At 42.4% G+C, this 16,248-nt stretch overlaps 1 protein-coding gene and 1 long non-coding RNA gene across 3 annotated transcripts in view; one reads left to right on the top strand and one right to left on the bottom strand.

Moving 5' to 3' along the window:
• Nucleotides 1-16,248, bottom strand: part of CXXC4 (CXXC finger protein 4) — a 182,161-nt gene that overhangs the window by 95,367 nt on the left and 70,546 nt on the right. For both annotated transcript variants that reach the window (XM_085579018.1, XM_085579019.1), the window contains one exon: nucleotides 1,582-1,658. The gene's annotated coding sequence lies outside the window, so the exon portion shown is untranslated. The remainder of the gene's footprint in view (nucleotides 1-1,581; nucleotides 1,659-16,248) is intronic.
• LOC146767623 (uncharacterized) lies at nucleotides 508-3,576 on the top strand. The gene is made up of 2 exons (XR_014955168.1): nucleotides 508-1,735; nucleotides 2,599-3,576. It is a non-coding gene; the product is annotated as an uncharacterized LOC146767623 (long non-coding RNA).

Below are 16,248 nucleotides of genomic sequence, written 5' to 3'. Positions count from 1 at the left end.
GGGGCTAAGGGCACGGGGTCCGTTTTTTTTCCTACCGCCCCCTTTCTCCCCCAGGGAGGTCAGTGGGGGTATTTTAGTTCATGGCAATGAGGAAGGTATATTATGGCAGCCTGCGCGAACTAAAGCAAAACATAAGCATAACTTAAAAAGCCCTCAGTTTATGAACACTGCCTCTTTGTTTTCCAGATGCTCTACCTGAATAGTTCAGATATTTCCAGCATCTTTTCTGATGCAGGGCTATCAGAAACGCTCACTCGTGAGGCACTCGTGGGGCTACGTCTAGTTTCCAGACTCTGGTATGTTTAGTTCAAAATGGTTATCAATTACGGTAATTACGATCATAATTAGATTAATGAACCGTTTGCAGCCCAACCTACCGAGTGCAAAAACTTCGTCTTCTCCCAACGTCGTGCACTGAAAGCAGGCTTTATGTAAACAAATCCAGATGAAGGGAGCGTAAATCTACACAAGGAACCTCACCCCCGGCTGTACTGGGGACTGGCGGGCGTCCTTCCGTCGGGGGAAAAAAAAAAGAAGAAAAAAAAAAAAAAAAAGACCCCGAGCTCTCAGGAGCCACCTCTGTTTCCACGTCAGGGAAAAACCCAGACTCTCGCTGCCTTCAGAGGTCTAGTGGCAATACAAAGGCTGCCCCGGAAAGCTCTAGGCTAAGCGTCGTCTTGTGGAGGGATGCAAAGGATTTGCTTACAGCAAAAAAAATCCAAAAACCTTCCCCGTTTCCAGAAAGGAAAACCTAGCTGCATGTCCTCGATAACAACTACTCAATGAAACTAGTTTTGCCAGCCATGTGTACGAAAGCCACGCATCTGGTAAGGAATAAAATATTAGCGTTCAGCCCTTTATGCCAGAAGTCATATGCATTTTCTTGCCCTATTTCCCCCAGCATTAAACTGGCTTATCTCCACAAAACCTTCCCTCGCTGGCTACCTTTTCTCTCCCCGCGATCCCCTCTCAGGCTTTATTGCCACCAGCAGCGAGAAAATGATGGTGCCCACCAACCGGGTCATTATTGTTTAATCGATGCATCTCCGGAGCATGAAAAGGGTACCCGAGACGCAGTTATTGATTTCCCTCCCCCTCCAACTATCGCCCTCTTTTCCACGAATGAAATAAATAAATAGAAATTGCTAGCTGGGCTTTGCGATTCTGTCCCTGCTTAAGCTAAATGTGACCGTGCATGTTCAATATTGCATGTCTGCTCTGCCAAAGACAGAGAGATCAAAGGTCATATTTAAGATTCAGGAGGAGGGGCGGGTGCAGATTAATTAATAAATTAATATAGCGACGCCTTTTATTGCCCAAGTCTAGCATTAATCTACTTTTACGATCCCAGATAACAAGAACAACAGAAAAAAAAGAGCCCCCGACAAACCCACAAAATTAAAAAAAAAAGAAACAACCCACCTCTCTAAAAAAACCCCAAACTAAAACCCGAAACCACACACACACACACACACACACACACAAAAAAAAAAAAAAAAAAAAAGAAAAGAAAAAAAGAAAAAAAAACCGCGAAGAATAAGGGGGGTAAAGATGAGGGGGGAAAGCAAACCAGTCACTTACCAGGCTCTTTATTTGGGGGGGCTTGAGTGTGCAGACGCTACCAGCCTGTCTGCCTTTAATTAGTTGCACATCAGTCCCTAACACAAAGAAGAAGAAGAAGAAGAAAAATATCCAGATGTGCCTTGGCAGCTCCTCAATTACAACTTTGATACTTGTAAACAAACTGCGAGGGGCGGTGGGGAAGGTGGGGGGGGGGGGGCGGGGGGGATAAATTAAGGCGCCGATCCACTAAACAAATACCTGTAAGTGGCTTTTTTCCCCCCTCTCTCTCTCTCTAGCTCGTTGCAGAGAAAGGAGGAGGAGGGGGGAGCAGGGGAGGCGGCGGGGGGCGAGGAAGGAGCAGGCACAGAGGGAGGGCGGGCGGGAGGGAGTGTGTGTGTGCGTGTGCGCGGTGGTCTCCTCTGCCGGCGCGCTGCTCGCCGCCCGTCTCCCGGCGCCCGCCCTCGCACACAGCGCCGGGAGTGCGTGTGCGTGTGGCGGTGCGGGGGAGGGGAGGGCGGGGGCGGGCGGGAGGCGATCGCCGCCGAGGTGAGGGAGCGCGCCGGGAGGACGCAGGGATGCGGACGCCCGCCGCTGCCGCCGCCGAGCGCTGGCGGGGCCGCCGCCGAGCGGCGCGCACGGGCCGCGGCGCAGCGCCGGGGCCGCCCCCGCCGCCGCCCCCCGCGCTCCCCTCCCGCGGCGGGGGCGCTGCGGCCGCGGCCGCCCGGTGCGGGGCTGCCGGCGGGGCGGGGCCGCGCCGCGCCGCAGAGGGGAAGGGAGGGGAGGGGGCGGCGGGCAGGGCGCGCCCCCCGCGCTGCGCCCCGCCACCCTCCCCGCGGGCGGGCGCGGAACTGCCGGCAAACTTTGTGCCCCGGGAAGTTTGCGGAGGGGAGCGGCGGTGCCCCCGCCCGGCCTGGCCCGGCCTGGCTGGAGCGGCAGGCCGGTGCCCCGGTCAGCGCACGGCCACGCAGCGCGTCATTTTTCTCGCAGATCTCTAATGACTACCAACCCCCGCTTACGCTATGATTTTTTTTTCAGACGCGCGAGGTGCTGCAGATTTCAGGTACATTTAGGCGAAATTGAGCCAGCTGAACCGTGGATGTTATGCAAAGTGTCTCGGCACTCGCTAGAAGTTCTTTTCCAACATTTGCCCTTTGCAGGCGCCAGAGCCCAGGAGGTGCATGGCACCTGTCCGGGCAGTCCACGCGAAACCCATACCTGAATTGCCAACATGAAAACGCATCTCTTAACAAGCTGCTGACATCCAGGCGCTGCATGCACACTACTGTTCCTTAAAGAATTTTAGCAAACTGAAAAAAAGCCAGCCAAGCCCACCTGCCTTCCCCGGAGTTCTTGAAAGCACAAAAAAGGCCTATATTCACTGAATAAATTATGCATCGCAAGTTTTTCATCCAGCCCCTCGTGGTATCTCCAGAGTGAGCGCTGGTACTTACAGAGCCATTGCTGCAGCCTGGTGCCACCAGCGTGGGCACTAAGCAGTTAAGAAATGGATGTTTCTGCCAAGAAAATAATTTTAACCGTTTGTAAATTACAGAAAAAGAAGGGAAAATTGCACTGTTTCATTAGTTCTATATGTAAGTAAATGAAGGATTTATGTGCAAGCTGAAGTTTTATTTCCTTCTGCTCCAAGCTGAATTCAAGCTCGTGGTACTCAACTCTACAGAATTACCCAAGGGAGAGCACTGCAGGAACCTTTTCCCAGGAGCAGTAAGACAAGGTGGATTTGAGCAGTGGGGTTTGGCAAGGACCAGCAGTCTCGTGGCTAGTTCTCCATCAAGTGGGACTGACTGGTAAAGATGAGGGACAGTTTTGGTCAATCAGGTAGGTTGCAGGTCTGCAAGAAGTCGTGCCCCTGGCACTTACGTTATGGATTTGTACGCTTTATTTGGAAGCAGTATAGTTTATCTAGCTATTTAGCTGCCTCTAACTATACAATATGCATTTTAAAATACCCCCAAACATGGATTTACATAATAAAGCATAACCTCCCAACAAGCTGGCATCATCCTTTATGACAGTTCTGCTGCCTTTTTCAAAGTCGTTTTCTGTTTTGATACATTTTAATACAAACTTCTGGGGCGGGGGGAAATACAAATGAGGGGAAACGGTGTTTCAGTAATGTCACAAAGTGACAAAAAACAAGAGCATTTCCTGTTGAGGTTCATTCCCTACCACTTTTCTCCCAAATTAGTTGTCAAAAGCCATAAGCAATACTCCAAATACTGAGGACGTTTTTCAAACACAGACTTCTCCTGAACTCCAAACTTCCTTTAATCACAACTTGTGTCTCACTTCAGCAATCCTTTCCGAGTTAATTTATTACTCTTGAAGTAGTTACATTTTTAATAAGCTAAAAGAGGAAAAGGGGAAAACTCTGATAATCTTTTCTCATGCATAAGGAAGACCATTTCATGTATTTTTTAATTGTCATGTGAATTAAATTGCAGTGCTATATATAACCTTACTACTCCAGCCTGTAAAGTTATACATGTTTTTGGTGCTGGGGAAGAAGTGTGGTTCAGATGTCTGGGGGCTTTTGTTTGGGTTTTGTTGGGTTTTTTTTTTTTTGGTTTTGGTTTTTTTTTTGGGTTTTTTTGTTTTGTTTTGTTTTGTTTGGTTTGGTTTGGTGTTTGGGTTGGTTTTTTTGTTTTTGTTTTTGTTTTTTTTTTTTGTTTGTTTGTTTGGTTTTTTTTGTGGGGTAGGGGGTGGGGAAGAGGAGAATTTCTGGGAGTGTTTTTTTTGGTTTTGGACACAAATCTGTTTTATCCTGCATCCTGCCCTCAGCCTGGGAACTGAGGAGGACTGTTATGTTCAGGAGTCTAATGGTGAGGTAGCTACAATTGTCTCATGATGGAGTCCCAAGAAAGTAATTCCAGATTATCCTTTTCACCATAATCTGTGCTTTCATGGGAGGGACAAAAAGTTAAAAATCACAGGCTCTGATTTTTGTTCAGAAACCATTCCTATTTCCTTTATAGCAGGAATGCAGCTAGAGCAGTATGTTGTGACATGGAAGCATGGGTGCTGCCCTGCCTTTGTAAATATTGATGTTGTTCTGAAAGAAAGTTGCAATAAAAGAGAAACAATCTGAAATTCACATTCAGTTCTTGTTCATTCTGTTACTGACTCTAGTGTGTATCTACAAAGTGACCACTGTAAATCTACCCAGATCCATCAAGTATTATAAGCATTGTACCAGAAACAGAAAAAGGAGGTGAAGCAAGCCCTTGGGGAATTCAGCAGTTCATTAGACTGTGAGCTGGAGTTTTGGGGTTTTTTTTCCTAATACCATTACTCTTTCCTTTCTTGTGCTCTTTTCCTAGGCCTCTTAAAGCTCATGGATCCACTGTCAGGGCTAGACTCTGACCCTGTTGCTGTGTTTGGGTTCCCTTCTTCTGGGGCCAAGAGCTCTAAACTGGACATGCTGCAACTCTGGTTCTCCTCTTGGTGGTCCACGTGGCACACATCCTGAGCAGCCAAAACTTGGAGTGGGCTTTTGTTACAGAAGAATTGTGAATGGGGACTGGAAAAGTAGCTGCCTCTGCTCCCTTCCCTTTCTCATGAGGAAATCTCCTGCCTTGATGTGGAAATTGTAGGTTTTCATTCAGGACCATGTCCTTTTACCTGCCTGCAGCTGTGTGCTGCACCCCTTGATGAAAATGGAAATAGTGTTGCAGCTGTTTTCCACTCTCAGGAAGAAACACATTTCTGGCACAGCCTTTCTTTTAGCACCAGTCTTGTGGGCACTCTGAATGTACAGTCTTTTCCTTCTTAGATGAGGGTAAATTAAAAAAGAAGTGCAAAAGTTTTCTCAAAATTCCCAAACCAAATTCTTTTTTACTTAGTTGGTGCAAGAAACACATGGAAACATCTTGTACACCGTCCACAGCCATAACAGCAGACCTGCACCTCATTGCCTGCAATCTCTCATAACTCTTTAACATCCTTTGAGCTACAATTTTTTTATTGGACTCTCAGGGACCTGGGATCCAATCTAACCTGAAAGCTGTCTGTCTGTACTGCCATGATACCAAACCCAGCTCCTCTCAAGCTGCAGTTCATCTCTGTGATTTACAGCAGTGTTAGGCACACTCCTTCCTTCCTTCCTCTGTAGATGCTCACCTTCCTGCTGGAACCTATACTGTTCCATTCCTCCTTCTCATAGGTACAGCCAGACATGCCCTATTCACCTCCCTCATACCTGCCCCTCTTGATTTCCACACATGCAACCCATCACAGCTCCCTGACAAAGGGGGATGCTTCACTGCTTGCCAGCTACTGTAGAATTCTTGTATCAGCAAAGGGAAAGACCAGGCACAAACTAGTTTTTGTGTGCCACAAGAAAAGACCCCTGAGAACTGCTGAAAAGTGCTATCTGCCAGTAAAAGTCAGGGTAAATCCATCCATTAGAGTTCCTTGCTTTCATCCAATATTACTGAAAACTACTCTCCTTTAGTATGATAGGAAATGCAGTGATTACCCCCTATTATAGACACCTACAAATATTTACTAAAATAATGTAGCAGAGGGATTTTTTGGAAAATTATCACAGCTTAAACATTCCCATTACTTTGAATATGGTTTGATTCTGCTTCAGGTACAGACGTTTTCCTGATGCTTCCTAGGCAGGAATCCAGATAGCTGATCCCCAATTATGCCAATTCCCAGAGGGCTTGATCCATCACTGATGCAAGTCAACAATGCAGCTCTGCATTTGATAGGATGCTGCCAGATGAGAAACAGCAGTGCCCAGGAAAAAGAAAGCACACAGGGATCCTTATTGTCTCAATACTGGGACTCTGACAGGACAGAGATAGAGAGCTCTAAAACCTGAGTCCAAAGGGCTGGCTACTAGAGCCACCTCGATTTGCTTAGATCAACTCAGTACCTCCAGGTGTCTTTCCCCTGTGACTGACAGCCCGTGTCAGTCCTACAGTTTAATTTCTTTATGGTCCTTAAGAACCAGCCATTATTGGAGAGGGACTTGAGTGGCTTTTACCCTGTGGATGCTGTATGAATATAAATGTCAAGCCAGAGATGTCATGCCAGCAACTAACAAGGGGCTTTAGAAAAAGAATTCCCTGGCCAGCACACAGTAAGCATGGGCTCATTCACCTAATCAGCTTTTGGGCTCCTCAGTGCTAAGGCTGCATTCTGTTTTTTTCAAATGGCATTGCACCAACACTCCTCTGGGGCAGCTACTCAGAAAGTGTATTTGTTCTTTCAGGGTTTGCATGTTCAAGAAAGAAAAAAAAAAAAACAAACAACCAAAACCCCACCCCCAAAAAAACCTGTGCGAAAAGTTTGAATCACTGTTCCTAGTTCAGGATGCCTGACAGTTTTTCTTTCCTTTTGGGCCCTATTTTCAGATACTTCTCCATTTGTCAGGTTTTACCTCTTTGATCTAAAAGTTCCCTGTTTGAGAAGTATACAGTCCATAAAACCATTCAGCTGGTTTCCAGAGTTCACTCTTAACTAACACATTTTCTGTGCTAAAATAATAACTATCTAAAAACTACTTTTCTAAGGAGCTGTAATGCCTTTGCACTTACAAGGAAAAAGTTTGAAATTTGGTCATCATGAACATACCTCATTTGGCCAAATTGCACATATTTCTGAGTTATAAGAAAGAAATCTTAGTTCACACACAAGAGAATTGCTAGAAGTGCAATAGGGAAAAATTCTCTGAAGCTTCTAATTCTGGCTGATCCTTGAATAAGATTCCTTCTGTAGATACATTACCTTCACTGGAACTGCTAAGTGGTGTGACAGTAGCAAAAGGTCAGCATCACCCATAGAGTATTCAAATTTAGTGATCTCTTTTATCAGATTATCAAAGCAAGGAAGATATCCTAGAGAATGGAGACCAACTCATTGATGCTTGAGAAGAACATAGGTATCACAGAGAGAACCTGTAGAAATAGGGAATTTGCAATTCCAGTTGTGGAATATGGCTGTGTGGAGCTGGGGCAACTGTGTGAAGGAAGAAGAGACTGATGCTGAGAAGGGACCAGGGACTAAATGAGGGAACAATCCTGAGGCGACACTAGTATGAAATCAGACATATGTACAGAACTGGTACACTAAGGATTTAATGGATCAGCTCAACTCAACCATCTTCTATATTTCCAGCACTTTAGTCTGTGACCTTTGCAAACATTCTGGAGTTTCTACCTCCTTGGCTTGGCTGCCTTTTAAATTTTGGTGCTTGTCTTGGAAGTGAAAGGTTTTGCTTTACCCCTGTATGTAAGTTTTTGATGAGCTAGTTCCACTTTCACATTTAGTAAATCAGGGGAGTAAACAATTAATTAAAAAGCAGAGTTTTGTCTGCTTTTACACACCATCTTCACCATCTTCAGATGAATGACAGCCATCTCATGTCAAGTTTTAATATCACTGTGATCAAACACCTCTGGTAAAACACAGCAATGAAAAATCAAGCTCATATCACTGAGCTGTGACTTTGGCCCTGGGATGCCCAGGACAGTTACATCAAGCTATTCCAGGTTCTGTGGTCTGGAAGGGCATCTGAAAGCAAAGTAACAAGTTCATCAAACTTTTTCAGTACCTCATAAAACAACAAAAGAAAAAGTAGTGTCTGCTTCAGGTAATTCCTATAGGAAGGAAAATTTGAGTAGGGTTTTTCTTTAGAGAAAAGTGTCTTCTCTGTAGTTGTGATGTTCCATAGCTTTGGCTATCTTCTCATTGAAATAGCCTGAGATTCTGCTTTCATCTCAGTTCTCACACTCTGAAAAAAGACATGTATATTTTACTATCCAGTTTTGTTAATGCTTTGCTCCCCTCATCTGTTGTCACACTTTCACTGTTAAGACTAGTCTGAAATAAGCTTATGTTTTTAAATACTTGATTTCACATACTGCTACTATTTATGGTGAAGGCTTCCTTGGGAAGAATGACAATCACTCATGACTCAAAGATGGTCTCAGTGCCAGAAGCACTTTGTATCCTTCTATAGGCCATCATTCTGACTTACAATAAGCACCAGCAGGCAGTAGATGGCCATTTCCCTTGCTGTTCCCTGAGGTCATATTAATCATCCTTCAGCTTTACTGTCAGAAGGCATAAAAATGGGACTCCACTGCTGCACAGTGTAGGACTGACAGATGACCCCAGAGAGTACTGTTGATCCTCTGCTGATGTCCCCAGAACCTGCTTCTTTCTCTGATTTCAGAGGTATTCTACAGATGAATAGGGGTGTAGGAACCAGCTGGCTTTTTCAAACATCAGATGGTTTAGAAGGTGCTGCAAGTAGCTGGACTGGCATCACGGTATCTGGAATTCAGATGACCACAACTAAGCACCTCCTTGTAAGGCAGGACATTCAGCAGCAGGCATTGTCTCACAGAGAAGGTAATTGCTGAGGTTTAGATAATACCAGTTTCCATAATTTTACCACTGTTACCCCAGTTCCCTGAGTGCTTTTCAATATTCACCTACTTACAGCTCTGGACCCAGAGGTTCAAGAAAGAGGATGCTGGGGAAAGGAAATTATATTCCAGATGCCAATGCATGGTCAGAAGAATAAACTACAATCCCAAAGATGGCAACAAAATGTAAGCTACTGGACTTGGGAAGAACAAGAATGAACACAGTGAAAAGCAAACACAACCCCCCCCCCACAAACTGGTAAGAGTCAAAGAAATATGGATAAAAAAGTATTGTGATGATTTAACAGGAAAATCAGGGCAGAACAAAACACAGAAGGCACCACAAGGGACATGAGCAAACTTTCTTGTTCCAACAAGATAGCTATCCTTTCTCACGCGTGTGCAATCCTGTCCAAATGCGCTGTCACACAAATATTTCAAGCTGCTCTCTCCTGCCAGCAAGAGTTGCTATCACGGCAGCCGGTGCTGCGCTGCCGAGACGAGCCCCCAGAGCAAGCCCGCTCGCCTCCCGCTGCCGCGCCGGTGCGCAGGGGCGATTCCCGGCGCCTCCCGGCACAGCGCCCTGCGTGCTCGGAATGGCGGGCACGCTTCACCCAGCGCTCCAGCCCTTTCCGGGTGTAACTTTAGCCCCCTCGAGGAGTCACATACCTGCTTTACACTGCGTCTGCAGAACAGAAGAAACAAAGCGCTGAGCGCAGAAATCTTGTTAAAACATGCTATGGGCAGACCAGGAGATTTTATCAGCCGATTGAACAAGGACCAATATACCTGCACTCTTGAACATTTGTTTATCACTGCTCTGCTGAATCTGCTTGATTTCAAGTTGCAAAAGCATTAGTCAAGGCAGATGACAGAAATGCCCATTGTTGATTAATGTTATTATTTTATTACTCTTAGTTCTTAATGGCCCAAGACATTTTGAGTGATAATTGAAATCAAGTAACAGGGTTATTTCTTTTATACCTGGACTGTATTTTGCCACAAAATAAATGTTCTCTCAATATTTTTGTATGTAAGTCTGCCTATCAATCTATAACACCCATGCAAATATTTTAGGGCAGAACCCCCCATACTCAGTACACATACTGAGTTTTCCTTAACACATCTCAAAACCATTTACTATTCAGGTTTGATGTTACACAAAACAACAAACTGACCAAAAAACAGCTGGCCTTGATATAAAGTGAACGTTAAGGCTTTAATCAACAATGTTGTCAAAGTATCTAGAAGAAATTAGTTTATCATGCATAGCAAAGATGGGTTTCTTGAGACTTCTAATGAAAGCTGATATAGCCATTATCTGATTACTGTAACATACACTCAATCATTAATACAAAAGTCCTCTTTAATGATCTTCATTTTATGCCCACAGCCATCCTAGGAGGAAGCCAGGAGGTGGGAAGGGGAAAGTAGTGCTTCTTGCTTTTGTTTATGCCAATTCTAATGGGGTTGTGACACTGAAGAATGCTATTTTGAGACTGATGTGTATTTCTTGGCCCTGATCACAAGATGTGGGTCAGACTTACGAGAGGTCAGCAGTATTTGATGTCCTGAGGACAAGATGATGCTATTCAAGATTAATATAGAGGCTGTGTTGGTCTTCTCCAGTCCCAGGGATTGCCAGTTGGCCCATTAAGACAGTGTAAATCCATGTTCTCTATTGCAGCTGTGCTGAACTGAATCCTGCTATGAGAAAGGAGCTGTGCCCTGGCATCTACATGGAAACAATAATCCTGCTCTTCAGGAGAAAAACCATGAAGAAAATAAAGATGTGTAAGGGGTCTAGTAATTATTTCTCAAGTTTGTTATGGTGAACTGTTGTGATTTTGCTGCTGGCTTCTGCTAATAATTTGTTCTCGGGTTTTAAAAAACAGATCCCCAAAAAATTTGTTGGCATCTGGCTCAGTCAAAACAGAAGAAGTCACAATAAAGAAACTATCTTTAAAAAAAGGTGAGGACTGTGTTCTCTGAATGTAGATTTTTTTTCAAATTACTTTGGATTTTGCAGACTGTTGTCATTATACAGCTATTTATGAAGAAGCATTATTGCTGTCTTTGTCATCAAAAAAGCCTTGAGAACACTGTCTGTCACCTAGGATTAGTATTGCTACAAAATAAATGTTCTCTCAATATTTTTGTAGATGTTTTTACAGGTCTTTAATGTTTCACATTAGAGAACCTGAACCCCACTATTATTGCAAATTCAAATTATTTAATGGGTCTGCCTGTGAAAGAGTGTTGTTTTTACAGTTGTCAAATGTCTCAAACATTAATAATTTTGTTTAACAATACATTATTTTCCTTTAGTTCTTCTAGGCATACTGCAAGTGTTATCTTATGATTCTTTAAATGTCTGTCATTGTAAAAGTAGCAATATGCCTAAAATAGGTATTGATTTTGCATCCATAAAAGAAAGATACTGAGAAAGCCAATTATCTGTTTACCTCAGAAATATTAATGTCTTTATGCACCATTCAATGCATGCTGCAAGTTGTGACTCTTTGGACATAGTGTGGATCATTTAAGTCTCATGTAAGCCTGTAGGTTAAATGGTAGAATAGTCTTGTTCGGAATCAGGAATGAAATGCGTCATTCAGGAAGGCTTCTAAATATCTTGACTTTAATGATTGGAACATTTTAGCCTTTCTTTTTGTTAAAGTCAGCCTCAGAATTAGCTTTCTGCTGCCCCCCCCCCCCCCCCCCCATAATTCCTTCTAAAACTCACCACTGCCAAATCTGCTGCGAACTGTAGACAAAAGAGAAAGTTCAATGAAACAGGAACATTTGAGCTTTCTATCTGTGCCATGCTGTGCCTGTAAAACAATGGAGTAGCAGCATACATGTAGAGTATGTAAAAGAAATGAATCTTTAAGAAATTTATGTTTTCACACATTGACAGGGGTACTAAACTCCCATATTTTCCTAGCATATGAAATTTGTGTATAATTCTATCTTCATTCCTGTGGTTCACTTCCTGCTGCAGCCATGACAAATGTCCTTTTATATTTAGGAATTTTAGGGTCATTAATCTTTCATTTCTGTTTTCAAATCTGTATTTCAAATATCCGTCTGCATCCTGCTCATTCCAGTGTGATGTATGAATCTACAGCTAATATATGCACCCCATGCTTAAACCCGTAGAAGCGTCTAGAACTGAGTTCACTGTCTCTTTGTGTGATATTCTTCCTTGACCACTGCACCCCACAGCAATTCCTTCAGCACCATCAGTTCACCCAAATTTCCTCTGTTTTTGATCCAACTCAACAAACCCATCAATTTTTCCTAACAAAACACTGGAAGTTTATGAATGATTTTTTCTTCCAACAAATGTCTGTATGTACATATGCACATTTACACATATACAGTGGCCATTTGCTTGTGCTATGATCCTTGGGAAGACCAAACCTGAGCTATGTAACCTACTTTAGAGTACAGGTCACAGATAAGTCTGACTGGTATCTTAATGATTCTTATCGCTCTCTCTTGACTCAGATTTATATGTTAGGATGTGAAGACAAGTGAGATGAGTCCAACCCATACTGCTGAAATGTCCATTTGCAATAATAAGGCTCAAGCATCAAGTGCTGTAAGATGTGCAGGGAAACAAGAGGTTTCCAAAGTACAATCTAAGACTGATTCAGAGAAGACCCAAAACCAAAATACTGATCAGATTTATGGCCGATTTAATTTAAGAAGCAATACAATTATTAAGGTGGTAAGCAATGATAAGGGGAAGAGAGGAGAAGATATAAGCATTAGTAGGACAATCATATGTTAACAGCAACTATGCTCAGTGGGGTAGTAGGATATCAAAGTTACTACTACTACTACTACTTTGATTAAATCAAGGTTACTACTAGGTCTGGTTCATGTATGATCTGCTTAACTATAAGGTCATCTTTCAAATTACCTATCAAGCTAGGTTCCTTTGGCAAGGTGTTTCCTTCAGGCATTGCAGTGAAATGTTTGTTTTGAACAGGAATTTAAAAGGTAGATGCAGCTGGCATGGATTAGAGATCCTTATGGAAAGAAAGAAAATTAATCTTGTCATGGGAAGGAAAAGTGGACATGATTTGACATACTGGTCTTCTTTCTATCTAGTGGAGACACCACATCCATCACTTTAGAAGAGCCTACTCCACTTGTGAGATTTGACCATATTAGCCATTTCCAGGAATTTCTAGTTTTCAATCTTACTCTCTTCCTCCATCAAACACCTTTTAACATTTCCCTCAAAGTAAATCTTGCCACCAACATGAATACATCTATTAAGAGTAATGTATAGTTCTTGCAAGTATTCCAGCCTAGCCTGGACACTTCAGGAAGTTTCCCAATCCATTAATTGTCAGCCACAGTGTGTTGTACTTTCCATCAAGCCTCACATGTTCCTCACTCACAATATTTAGAAGGAAGAAAGAAAGGGAAAGAGGAAACATGCAGAAATATACGTTGGTCATAAAAAGCAGATAGGCTCCAGAAAAATTACTCAAAGAGCTAGTTTATCTATTGTAACAGTCGGGTTCAATTTTTTCTGTTTGCTGTTTATTTTCTCTGTAGCTTTTCAGTTTTCACAGTTCAAATCATTCAGCAAGTCAAGAGTTCCCCCTTACTATGTTTCCACTTACTGAATTAAAAATAAATATTATACTTCAAATTTCATATATACCTTATATTTAGGAAATCTCTCTTGTCTCCAAGTAACTTAAATGACAGGATGTTTCCTCCCTATTTTATGTGATTCTAATTGATTATATATTTTGCCAATAAGGTAATTAAAAAGACAAAAATCACAGTTATTCCAGAGTAAGAAGCTGTCCTAGAGCTTTACATCACCCTGGTTTGAGGTGCTGGAGAAGTCAATGATATAACTAAGAAGGTCCTGCAGTCTTCATAAACATTCCAAGGTTATTTTCCCCAGATTGGTGTTTTTTTTTCCCTTGCCTTTCCACTCCAAGCCCTGTACTTGCCCATACATACCACAGGGAAAATGGAACCCTCACAGATGGTTTCTGCTGTGCTCCCAGCAATCTGTTAGCTGGACAAAGGATACTGAGGGTGGCTCTAATTTACTCTTGCCCTTTTATCCAGTGTAAAGGAGCAAAAGGGCTGAAACTCTCACCTTTTCTCTCTTTGGTAAGGATAATCTATTCAGAGCTCTCAGAACAGAAGCATCTAGTACTGTAAGTGTGTTGTACGAGGGAAAGAGTGTTACCTCTTGCATTGCTGGAAAGTCAAAACACATTTAAGTCAAAGACAACCAAGTTTTGAGCCCCCACTGCAGTCTCCATCTTGGAAGGGGAACTGCCTTAAGAGGTAGTATTAAAGACTGCACAGTAAGGGATTTATGGAGATCATTGTTGTACACAGGGTATATCTTTTAAAAGGGCTTCTTAAATTGCTAGGAAGAGTCTTAGAATACCAGGAATATGCATATACACACATGTCTCTAATAACACTAATTCCTCTGGTCCTTTTTACCCAACAGGATTTATCTTGTAGGCTGTGAAATAGACCTAGAAAGCAGAGGAGTCTTCTGGCTCAATAACAGCAATAAAAGTTAGATATCCTAATGCTTCCATTTCATTAGGAAGCTATCTGTCTCCTGGTTGTGGCTGGTTATGACCCAGGAAAAGTGGATATAAGGCTTGACACAGTATAGAAAACATAAGCTATATATTAATGATCACAGGCTGTTTCTCTCACAAGGACAAGTCTCTCAGTTCCAGTTGTACATTGTTTGACTTGGCAGTAGTAGGAAAGTGAATAGATTATTCAGTTGCTGTAATCTGTAAAAAGCATCAACAATTTTAACCTGCATTTTTCCGTTCAGTCATACTCTCATCTCAGTTAAAGCTGCTTGTTTGATTTTTTCCTTCACTCTGACCATCCTTTAAAGCACTTGCGATGAAGTCAGGTAGATAAGCAAAATATGGTATGGCCTGTGTACACTCTAACAGCCTTAGCATACATCAGTAAAGGGAACAGATTAATTCCCCATTCAACCTAAACTCATTTTTGCCCTCAAGTGCCATATGCATATGGCAGACTAAGGACTAGGAGGGTCTAGTGACATTATTGTACAGCTACGGTTTGGGGTAGCATTTAGACCAGCCACAGCAGATAATTAGACAGATAAAGGTTTTGATTTAGGTGTTTGTGTGTTGTGTGCACAGTCTATCAGCCCATCTAACTCTGTCTCCCTGGTATCATTTTGGTGAGGGGGGTGATAAGTGCAGTGTTTCTCCTTGAGTTCTAGGTTGAGAACCATATCTTAATAGGACATTAAAGCTTTCCCTGCAAAGCCTAGCTACTTCTTCCACATATAGAAGCTATATTAATGTTCAGTCATATTGCTCAAGAAGAAAACAATACATCTAGCTAATCCCACGTATTCACTTTGCTTTATACCTTGCTTCCCATTTATTATAAATTTCTCTTGCTTTGCAATAAATTGATTCTTTTTTTTTTTCTTTTCAGTTTTTCTGATTCCAAACCTCTCACTAAGCTTGATTTGCTGCTTCTGTTGGGCCACCTAAACTGTGCCATGTGTATTATACCTCAGGGTAGATCATTAATTCTTACCTCTTTGATTTAGCTGCCCTCTCAGTCAGATTCCTGGATCATTTTATCTCCCTCAATTTTTTTTCTGCCTAGTTTGAAACTCAGCTTTGGTTCTGCCTCCTTAAACATTAGAAAAAAGTACATTTCTTTTTCTTTGACCTCATTTTCTCACCTGACAACACTCGGCTTTTTTACTGATGTCTCTCCAAATCATGTTTTTTTTTCCATTTAGTACTAAGGTTAGCATTTCCGTGTTTCAGCAAAAGCAGCTATTTGCGTTCCTATGATGTTCAGAGTCATCCTATGTGTCTGCCTGTGCAATTTTGAGTTCAGTGCCAAAACAATTTGGGAATTTGTATTAAAGCTAGAAAGCCTTTCTGCTATCTTGATAGCTTAGCTGTATTTGCTGTCACAGTATTAATACAAGCCAGTTGTTTCTGCATTCCTCAATACATTTCTGTGTAATCTCTTGTGCTCTGTATCATTGTTGGTCACTGATTTCTAATCAAACATTTTCATATGCAATGATACATTCATCAAATAGCTGCTAACATTTCTGTTACTATGCAAAAAATCAGGCTAAGCTTTCTAAGTAACTTTCAGAATAAATCTGCAGTTGAATCATTTTCATATTTAATTAAAAACGAACCTCCTTCAGATTTTACTCATTTAGTCCAAGTTCACATTCATACCCTCC

The sequence above is a fragment of the Lonchura striata genome, chromosome 4 (genome assembly GCF_050655825.1).
Source record: "Lonchura striata isolate lonStrDom1 chromosome 4, ASM5065582v1, whole genome shotgun sequence".
In the NCBI taxonomy this organism is placed as follows: domain Eukaryota; kingdom Metazoa; phylum Chordata; class Aves; order Passeriformes; family Estrildidae; genus Lonchura; species Lonchura striata.
This window is presented reverse-complemented; position numbering and strand designations above follow the sequence as displayed.